Source organism: Cannabis sativa, chromosome X (genome assembly GCF_029168945.1).
Source record: "Cannabis sativa cultivar Pink pepper isolate KNU-18-1 chromosome X, ASM2916894v1, whole genome shotgun sequence".
In the NCBI taxonomy this organism is placed as follows: Eukaryota; Viridiplantae; Streptophyta; class Magnoliopsida; order Rosales; family Cannabaceae; genus Cannabis; species Cannabis sativa.
The window spans coordinates 6254703-6265411 of NC_083610.1; the positions used below are offsets into that span (position 1 = coordinate 6254703).

At 27.2% G+C, this 10709-nt stretch overlaps 1 long non-coding RNA gene across 1 annotated transcript; it reads right to left on the minus strand.

The window, feature by feature from the left end:
• Window positions 1–965: 965 nt before the first annotated feature.
• On the minus strand, window positions 966–1973 carry LOC115707469 (uncharacterized). The gene is made up of 2 exons (XR_004009746.2): window positions 1384–1973; window positions 966–1199 (listed from the first exon to the last, which is right to left on the minus strand). It is a non-coding gene; the product is annotated as an uncharacterized LOC115707469 (long non-coding RNA).
• Between the last annotated feature and the right edge of the window lie 8736 nt (window positions 1974–10709).

Genomic DNA, 10709 nt, shown 5'->3' on the forward strand with positions numbered 1-10709 from the left:
TATTTAAAAATAATATAATTAATTATTGATAAAAAAATATTATTAGTTATTAGTTATTCAAGGTATGCATTCCAAGCATCCTCTTGCATGATAAGAGCATCAATTGGTTCAAAAGTAGTAAACCAAGTAGAAACCTTACTGGAATGAGAGTACAAACATAAGAGACTCAAATGAAAACTTCGTTACACTGTCTTTGAAGCAATATGGTATAAATAAAACAACAGATAATTTGTGGAGATACAGTCCCAACAGTGGAATTAATTAGCAAACTTTTATTAAAAAAAAAGTTTAACAGCTGAAAACAAAGTTAACAATAAGATTAGAAAACAAAGGAAAAGAGATTAAAACAGCATTGTTCACTTGACATCAACTAATATATAATTCATTAATGACATCAACTTTTCCTTGCCAAATAATTTTAATTTTATAGTGAATATCTTAGTCATATATAAAAATCACACATATAGCACCAGAGAATTAATTCCTTACTTATTATCAATTCCAGCTACAACAATCATGAATTTTCCTAGAATGAATGATATTAAGCATGTGCTAGACTAATTTCACATGCCAATTTTAGCCAATATCAAATCTTTGAATATGTAATGTCTATCCTTAACTTATCTTTGTAGATGATATACTTTACATGTATACCAGCCTTTCCCAAATACATCATCTTCAAATGACTTGTTCTCTAAAACTTCCACTCCTCTACCTGCAGTCATATTTTATTGGTGCATCTTCAAGACCACGTGTATTTAGACTATTTGATGTTACATTTTGAACAATTACTTTGAATTATAGGATATGGAATTTTAAACTAAACTAAACTGAGCTGAAAAACTTTTTTAAGATGAATAGGCATAAACTTGTTAACTGAATTTACCTCTTCTAAATACAAAGGCGTCACAATCTGACTTCAAGAACTTGTCCCATTAAGTTAATAAATGAAAACTCTAAATAAAGGAAAGCAAAAATTTCCTGCGATTAAATTATGAATAATTGAGAGAGATTACAGAGTGACTGATGAGGGAGTGAATGAAGGAGCTACCCACATATTAAAAATTATTCAATAAATAAATTATATATGTATATATACTGCAAATACAGCTGGGGCAGAGTTGGAGAATGGACGATTGAGGGGGTCGACAACGATTGTTGTTGCCGAGGACGATGGCCAATTAGAGTTATTGATGACCCTACAAAGACCCCTTTAGAGATTAATTTTTTCTCCTCCCAATTGTTCAAAACACTCCCAAAACCAAGTTTATGATTCTCCATACAAGAAATTCTCTCGTATATTTGACAGTTTCAAATTTCTCTCAAGAAAAAAAGTTAAGACCGCTCAACGATTAAAACTGAAGAATGATGTAAAGAACATACCTTTTTGCTTGGTTGTAGAAGAAGTTTGGAATAACATCGTCGTTTAAGGGAGTTGAGTCAATAGTGGCGGCGGGGCCAGAATTATTAACTTTTTGCAAGCGAATGGCTCGAATTTGGAGAACACAAATCTGAATTTGGAGAGAGGGTTAAATCTGAATTTAGAGATAAAGTCGTATTTTTTGTTATGTCATTCATTGAAATCGGATTGGGAGTGGGATTGGCTGCAAGACTTTATTTTCAGATTATAAGCGGCACGTTAACTTTACGTTTGGAGAACACAAATCTGAATTTGGAGAGAGGATGAAATCTGAATTTGGAGATAAAGTCGTGTTTAATTTTGTTATGCCATTCACTAAAATCGGCCAAAAATTTATAAATATGATCCTATTATTAAATAGCTAAATAAATTGATTAAGAGAATTTGTTGGAAAAAATTATTATTTTTAATAGAAAACTTAAAAAAAATAAAAAAATTGACCCATGAATTTCTCATAAACCAAGAATTCTGTTATATAGGCACACTTTATATAGAATAGATATATATATATCACATTTTAATTTAAGCTGATTTTTATTTTTAAAGTTATATATATATAAAACAGAACTTAAAAAAAAATTATAACTTATTTTTTATTTCACTGTGTACTTTTTAGTTGTATTAGATATCTCTCATTGAAAATTTTAAAATAATTTATAATGTTAAACAAGATACAAATATAATTGCATACTTACAAATATAATTCATTTTTCGATATCATAAATTATTTAGAATTTTTTTAAAATTAAACGAATATAACACCTACTTTAATTATGATATAGACAGCCATTTAAAAAAAAAAAAACTTAAATTATGATTATTGTTTTTGCTAAATAAATTATAATTTTTTGAAATACTACAAACATAGATATCTCTACCGATAGTACTAAAATTTGTGTCCTTATCAATAGTACTTGTTATATGTTGGATTTTATAGTTTCCTATGTTATAGAAGAGATGCATGTATAATTTATATACTAGCTGATTGTTACGTGCCAAGCCACGTAGTGTTAGTTTTATTTAATATTTTAGTTTTTTATTTTAATTAATAATTAAAATAGTATAATTATTTGAACAATTTGTTTTATAAAAATAAAATATGTGTCAATATGTTTAGTAAGTAAAACATAGTTGTGTTATAATAATGTATGTTATTAATAGTAAAATGTACATTAATCTTCTAATTGAAAAAAAGTTCTATTATCTCATTTCATATCTAATAATAGCTACACAACTATATATTTATAGACTTTTACATTCTTTGCAAATTACTAATAAGTTTCAATAATATTTTCATATTCTAATATTTTTCAACCTTCTCCTCTCGGTGGTAAAATTAAAAATAAAACTAAAAATAAGCACAAACATATAAGGTAAATATTCATATAAAGTCTCACATTTATATTATCTTTTCTAGACATTTTATCTATATTTTTCTTTTTTTAAAAGATAAATAAAAAAAATTATTAATATTCTCCCAAGATAGGTTTGTTAGAGAGAGATGGGGGTAAGATGATTTTTTTAATTTAAAAAGAGATTATTAATATTTAAAAGATTGTTTAATTTTTTGGGTTTAATTATTGGGTTTATTTATTAACGGGAGATCAAACGTAATCGTTAAATTTAACAGAATATTTTTTTAAGTATATTCTGTTAAACCAAGAAATACCGTTAGATAGGCACTTTTAATATATAAAGATACATATTTGTAAGAATAATAGTATGCAAAAATAAATATTTAGAGTTTTTTTTTAGCAAACTTAGCCTTAACTTTATCACCCTATATAATTTACTAAGAATTACATATTATAATTTCACATTAAAAAAATAATTTTAATATTTTTAATTTTCTACTTTTTGTAAAGAATTACATAACATAATTTCACATTAAAAAAATAATTTTAATATTTTTATTTTTTTTACTTTTTATAGTATACATTCTTCTATTTTTTTTTTCTTTTGGTTTTTTTTTTTAAGAAGAGAAAATAAGTGTTTATTAAAGATTTTTTAGGACCACTATTAAATTGTATTTTTTTTTAAGATTATCTTTGAACTAATCCTATTGTTAAATATAAATGAATTATGTTAGATTTTATCGCATATAGTTAATAAAATGTTCAGATCGTATTCAATGAGAAATATTAAAATATTAAAATTGTGTTATATTTTATACAAACATTTAATTTGTACATGACGCATGCTATACTGAATTAAAACTCAACCTTGACAGAAAGTGGAGTTAGAGTCAAATTACTTAGTAGCAGTACAAACTATTAAGGAAGAATCTTATCTTTTAACTGATTTAGCACATTAATAAAAATTATATATTTACTTTCAAAAAGATTACACGTGCGTAGCACGTGTTGTTCCAACTAGTCTAATAAAAAGGATAATAATAATTGAACTATGCTTAGAATCTAGTCCTACTTATATAAATCCATTCAACAACATTGATCACAATAATTTCACAACTGTTCTTCCATCCAACCGTTGATTTAATCCTCATCATCATCACTACCATTCAACCCTACGATTTGCCAGCGTGGACAAGATCAAGGGATGACGTATCAACAATCAATGCATTTATTAATTATCTAGCCTAATACATAATTACCATATTACCCCTCCCATAGCAAAACTCACCCCCGACAAAGATTCAGATCACTACGTCACAGTAAGTGTTTGGGCCCACATCCAATGACACGTGTCTGTCATGTCAGATTACGTCACCCACGTGTTACTATTACTTTAAAATTAAAAACACACTCATCATTATTTCTTACTTAATAGTCTTCTTCACGGTCAACGTAGTACTTCTCTCCTAATTAATTACACGACCCGTTAAATAGGATCCGGGTCGGGTTATGGGATGTGGAAACGGGTTTTAACTTTTAGGAGAAGAAATGAAATGATGACGTGTATCATATTCGGGCATGTGCTTTGCTTACGTGGCATACTTTTAACGTTTATTCCCACGCGATTTATTGTTTGCGTGATTTTCACTCGCCTAATTATTTATCCTACTAATTAAGCACATCATGATTTTCTTGTATAGAATTTTTATGATTAAAATGATAAATTTTTTAATTTTTTTTTTTTTTTATAGATTATGATTTCTTTTTTTAAAAGAGAGATTACATCACTGGTCGTAACAGAGGGAAAATTATTATTATTGTAATAATATTTTCTTGAAAAACAATAATAAATAATAATAATAAAAGGAATAAAACTAAGATACAGTATATATATAGAAATGAAGGCTATATATTATTTCATTCTAATTTACGTTCTACAGATACCAATTAATCTAGGATATATTATATGTATTGTATGTAAATACTAATTAATGGATTTTATCAAAATTTAAAAATTAATAATCATGCTGTAATTAATAACAAAACAAAATATAATCGAAAATTTAGTGAAATTAACATAGCTTTTTTTTTCCCTACTAATTAAACCACAACACTTATACCATTAATAATTAATAAATAAAAAATTATTTATTTTAATATATATAAGATAATTACTGATAAATGAATAACTATATAAGATTAATTATGATCAAAGTAGATTAATTATTTTTTAAAATTATTTTGTTATAGGGTTTCTAAATTAATTAATAATTAATTACTATATATAATACGATAATTAACCAGCAACTATGATCACTACAGAAGATTTATTAATTTTGTAAAAAAATATTTTTGTCTTTATCGCCCAAAATTGTTATAGCTTCTAGCAATATTATAATATTATTCATCCAAGGTTCTTAATTTAATAATTAATTAATCAACTATATCATATTATAAACCAATAAATGAACTAAGATCACAAAAGATTTTCTCTCTAATTTTGTCTTTTATCGCCCACAATTTTTTATTTTTATTTTTATTGCCCACACACGAAAAATTGTTAGCTATACTCTTCTTCCTAAGAAAAAAAAATTAAATATTATTAATTTGTTCTAATCTAGGGTTTTTTTTATTTTTATTAATTAAGTGTGAATGTGATTCTAGAGAGTTAAAATTATTAATGTTCACTAATTAAAATCTCACACAAGATTCAACAAACTATCCCTTCATTAAGCTATATTTTAATAATTTAAAATCTAAAAATTCGCAAGCTATAGCATAAGATAATATACATACGAGAAATGCTAAAGGACACCAGTAGTGCTTAGCATCTTCCTATATGTCAATATCGCTATTGTCTAACTAAGTATCGGGTCCCATATAATTTAATATAATAACTTTTAGGGAGTTTCGTTAGCCAATCGCAACGCGACATATTTAGAAAATGGTAGCACCACTGGTGTCTCATAACAATGTTTTATATATATATAATGAATATTAATTAATCTGTAGCAGTTAGCTTCAATAATAATAATTAATTAATTATATCATTATAATGCGCACGTGAGACACTAAATAAACTTATTAATTACTATTACAACGTTGAAATATTATTACTAGTAATAATAATTGAATTAAGGTTTTTTATTGAACAAATAATTCAATTAAGGTTTATTTCTCTTAAAAAAAAATGTTACTTAGAATTTTTACCTCGAATTATGACATATGTATTATTATTATCTCACTAAATTTTTAGCATGCTATAAATTGTTCCTGAACTATTCACAATATTGTAAATTGGTATCAAATTTTGTCAGGTGATAAACAAAAGGATAACATGACTATTATTTAGCTAATTACTACATCATTGTCACATGTATAATTTTATATTAAAAATTAAAATATATGTATTTTTAAATATCATTAAACTTAAAATCAATCAATAATTGAAAATATTATGTAAAACTAAATTAAAAAATACTACAAGAAATGTCACTTTTGCCAGCACATTTCTGTACTGATAAAAGTTTGGTATTGCGTTGGTAAAATGAAATTTACTTCTATGTGTTGGCAAATCAACGTTGGTATTAAGAACTTTTGCCAGCACAAAATGAAAAGCGCTGACAAAAATAAATTTTTCCAGCGCGTAAATGCACTGGTAAAAGTTAGATTTCAGTCACTGTAAATGTGCGCTGGTAAAACTTTGATCTTTTTGCCAGCGCAGTAGCAAATTGTGCTAGTAAAAGTGACATTTCTTGTAGTGAAAAATTTTAAATTATATATATTTTTTTAAAATTAATTACACACATGACATTGACATGTTGACACTGACGTAGTAAATGGTTAAGCAGATCGTGTCATCATTTTGTTTGCCACTTGTGACAAAATTTAACAAAATTAATGACCAATTTACTGTTGGATATTATTTTACCAGGATCTTAGATCTACTCACAATTATGTTGATTAACACCCTAAATATGAACTTCTAAAACGATTATGAAATAAACACATATAAAGTATCAGAAACCTTACACTGGGTGCAGCGGAATATTATGTCTCCTTCCGTTCAGATCTCTAACCCTTGTATCCTATCTGTCGCAAAGTATTATCAAGATCTGAACATGGATCTCTTTCTCTCCTCCTTTAGTACTGAAACTCCTTCTTGTTGAATGTCTTTCTTCACGATCTTCCTCACTATGATTGAGGTATCACTTGCTGTGTGTGGGCACTACTCTATCACTAAAAGATTTCGAATTTTCAAGGAAGAAGAAGAGAATAGGTGGCGGCTAGGTTAGAGAGAGAAGGCTCAGGTTTTTCTCTGAAGGAAATCAGAAGTAAAAGTGTAATTTTCCTAAAGCCTTCACTATCTATTTATAGCATTCCACTAGGGTTAGGTTTGAATTATTTGGCATTAAAATAATAAAAATATCAGATGATAAACCCTATAAAAGTGGCCGACCTAGGCAATGTGGATTTGGGCCTCACTTTTTGCAATTTTGCAGTTTTATCTTTTCTGCATCTCATTTTCTCAAAAACGCCAATTTTCAAATTCAACCATTTAAATGCCAATTCTAACTATTTAATAACTATAAATAATTATTAAATAATACTGTCATTTATCATATTTATTAATTGAACCATACAAAGTATCATAATTAACAAATATGCCCTAAAAACTCTTTCTTTACAATTTCGCCCTTACTTAGTGAAAAATTCACAAATAGACATAGTCTAATTTGAGAATTATAATTGATTAATCAAAACCAATTATATGAGTCTTACAAGTAATATTGTCTCAACTAGTGGGGGGATCATGGGTCTATATAACCGAGCTTCCAATAAGTAGATCAAGAATTTATAACCTAAATTCACTGACTTATTAATTCTTCGTTGAATATCCACGCATAGAACTTAGAATTGCACTCCCAGTATATAGAATGCTCTATATGTTCCACCATATAGACACATCATTAGTTATCCATTGTTATAATCCTAATTTGATCAATGATCCTCTATATGAATGATCTACACTGTAAAGGGATTAGATTACCGTTACACCCTACAATGTATTTTATCCTTAAAACACTTAACCCCGTATAAATGATATTTCAGCTTATGTGAAATGAGTACTCCACCATTTATTTTCGTTTGGTCAAGCTCGAAGGAGATCATCATTTACTTACTATTCGCCAGATAGAAGCTATAGATTCCATGTTTATGTTAGCGCTCCCACTCAATTGCACTACCGTGTTCCCAAAATGTACGTATCACCCTGACCTAAAAGTAGGCTTAACTAACAAATCAAAGAACACGAATAGCCTCTCGAGATTGAGCCTAATCATAACAGGATTAAGATCATTTGATCTAGGATCAACTAGGCGATATTGACTTGAATAGATATTACGGTAAGTTTAATAAATCTAAGTCAAAGTTCAATATCGGTCCCTTCCGATGCATACTCCATGCATCCAACCTGAGCTTTACTTTAACCAATGCTCTGGAAAGAACATAGCACTTCTCCAAATGCAAGTAAACTCTGTTGTAGATTATCATATCAGTAAAACCCTATGTCTGATAAATCTAGAAAACTTTATTCACACAGTCATGTTTACTTTCCAATGTGTTGACAACACAATAAACAGGATCAAGTATGTGAAAAGGGTTTCAGATGAATTCATACATTATGTACATATAATCATGAAATAAATCATGTGAACCATGCAACATTAAATGTTATTTCTGATCTGTATTAATAAGTAAATCTGATTATATTGAAATAGTTAGAATTGGCATTTAAATGGTTGAATTTGAAAATTGGCATTTTTGAGAAAATCAGATGCAGAAAAGATAAAACTGCAAAATTGTAAAAAGTGAGGCCCAAATCCACTAAGCATGGCCGGCCACTTTTGTAGGGAATTTAAACTGATATTTTTATTATTTTAATGCCAAATAATTCAAACATAACCCTAGTGGAATGCTATAAGTAGATAGTGAAGGCTTCAGGAAAATTACACTTAAATTTTCTATTTTTCCTTCAGAGAAAAACCTGAGCCTTCTCTCTCCCTATCTGGCTGACCACTCCCTCTCTCTTTCTTCCCTCTTGAATTTCGAAATTCTTAGTGTGAGAGTAGTGCCCACACACAGCAAGTGATACCTCAATCATAGTGAGGAAGATCGTGAAGAAAGACTTTCATCAAGAAGGAGTTTCAGCATCAAAGATTCAGAGAAAGAGATCCAGGTTCAGATATTGATAATGCTCTGCTACAGAAAGGAATCAAGGGCTAGATATCTGAACGGAATGAGTCATTATATTCCTCTGCACCCAATGTAAGATTTCTTAAACTTTATATGTGTTTATTTCATCGTTTTAGAAAGTTCATATTTAGGATGTTAATCAACATACTTGTGAGTAGATCTAAGATCCTGGTAAAATAATTTCTAACAGAAAGAGCATAGCATTTCTCAAAATGCAAGTAAACTCTGCTGTAGATTATCATATCAGTAAAACCCTGTGTCTGATAAATCTAGGAATCTTTATTCACATAGTCATATTTACTTTCCAATGTGTTGACAACACAATAAACAGGATCAAGTATGTGAAAAGGGTTTCAGATGAATTTATAAATCAAATAGACAAGCAATTGATAACATGAACCAAAACATACACAAATGAATGAAAAACACTTCTGTTTCTTTATTGATGTTGAATAAAATGGATTACATTGAAATGAAGTTTTATTTAGGGCATAAAACCCAACATTTACAACACTATAAATAGTTTAGAGACTATTTTTAACGGGCTGAAAAATTCAAGGAACACAATAATACATAGGTTATACTATGGAGGACAAAAATCTTAAATAATAAAAAAAAAATAAAACTTCATTCATTCATTCATTCATTATTATTATTATTATTATTATTATTATTATTATTATTATTATTATTATTATTGTATGATGATGTAAAATGAAAAGGACTGAGCTGGAGTACTATTTCCATTTATGAGGGTTTGTAGTGAAAAGACTGAACCTTTTTTTCTAGTTTGAGTAGTATAAATTATATATACATACTACTCTTTATATGTTTAATTATTTAGTTTGATCCAAAATAAATGTATTACTTGTTTCAGTTCATTGAAAGCTTGTTTGGTCTTTTCCATAAATATATGTACATGATCAAAAAAAGCAAATGTTTTATTTTATTTTATTTTAGAAAAAGGAATTTTCTTGTTTAATTAACAATGTTTACTCATCTTCATATCATTACTCTTTAATTAATAAATTGAGTTACTAATAGGATTTAAATTTGATTAAATAGTTGTTGGAGACTTATTTCTTTATATAAATGTGATATAAAGTTAATGTAGAAAGTTTTGAACTGTTAATGCTAAAAAATTGGTAACTGGAAACTTGTTACCAAATTAATTTTGAAATTTTGAAACTTAAAAAGACAGTTTATTTTTCAGCATGTATTTTTTCAATGTTTTATGAACTTTTGTACTCGATTCTATAACTTCCATAACCTCTCAAAAATTACTAATAATAGTCCATAAATGCCCAGTTAAGTAGTTTTTAATAAAATGGTTATTAATTAATTAAGTTAGTATATATACCCGTTAATTATAATTAATAACTCGATTAATTAAAAGGGACCATTTATAGAGTTGCTTTAATAAGCTGAAAATGACAATAATAATAATTGAGTACTTTTAAAATTAGCAAAAGTAACATAAATAATTAACTAAAAGTGTAGATGAACAATTAATTAAAGCTATATATATTTATGCTATCTTACGTACTTTTATTTTAATGCCAAAATATTTCTAGTACGTACGTACGTAATAAATAATTTAATTATATATATATTTTAAAAAAAGTAATTAATAATGAATAAAATGATACTATTTGTTGTTGTTTGTACGTATACAAAAG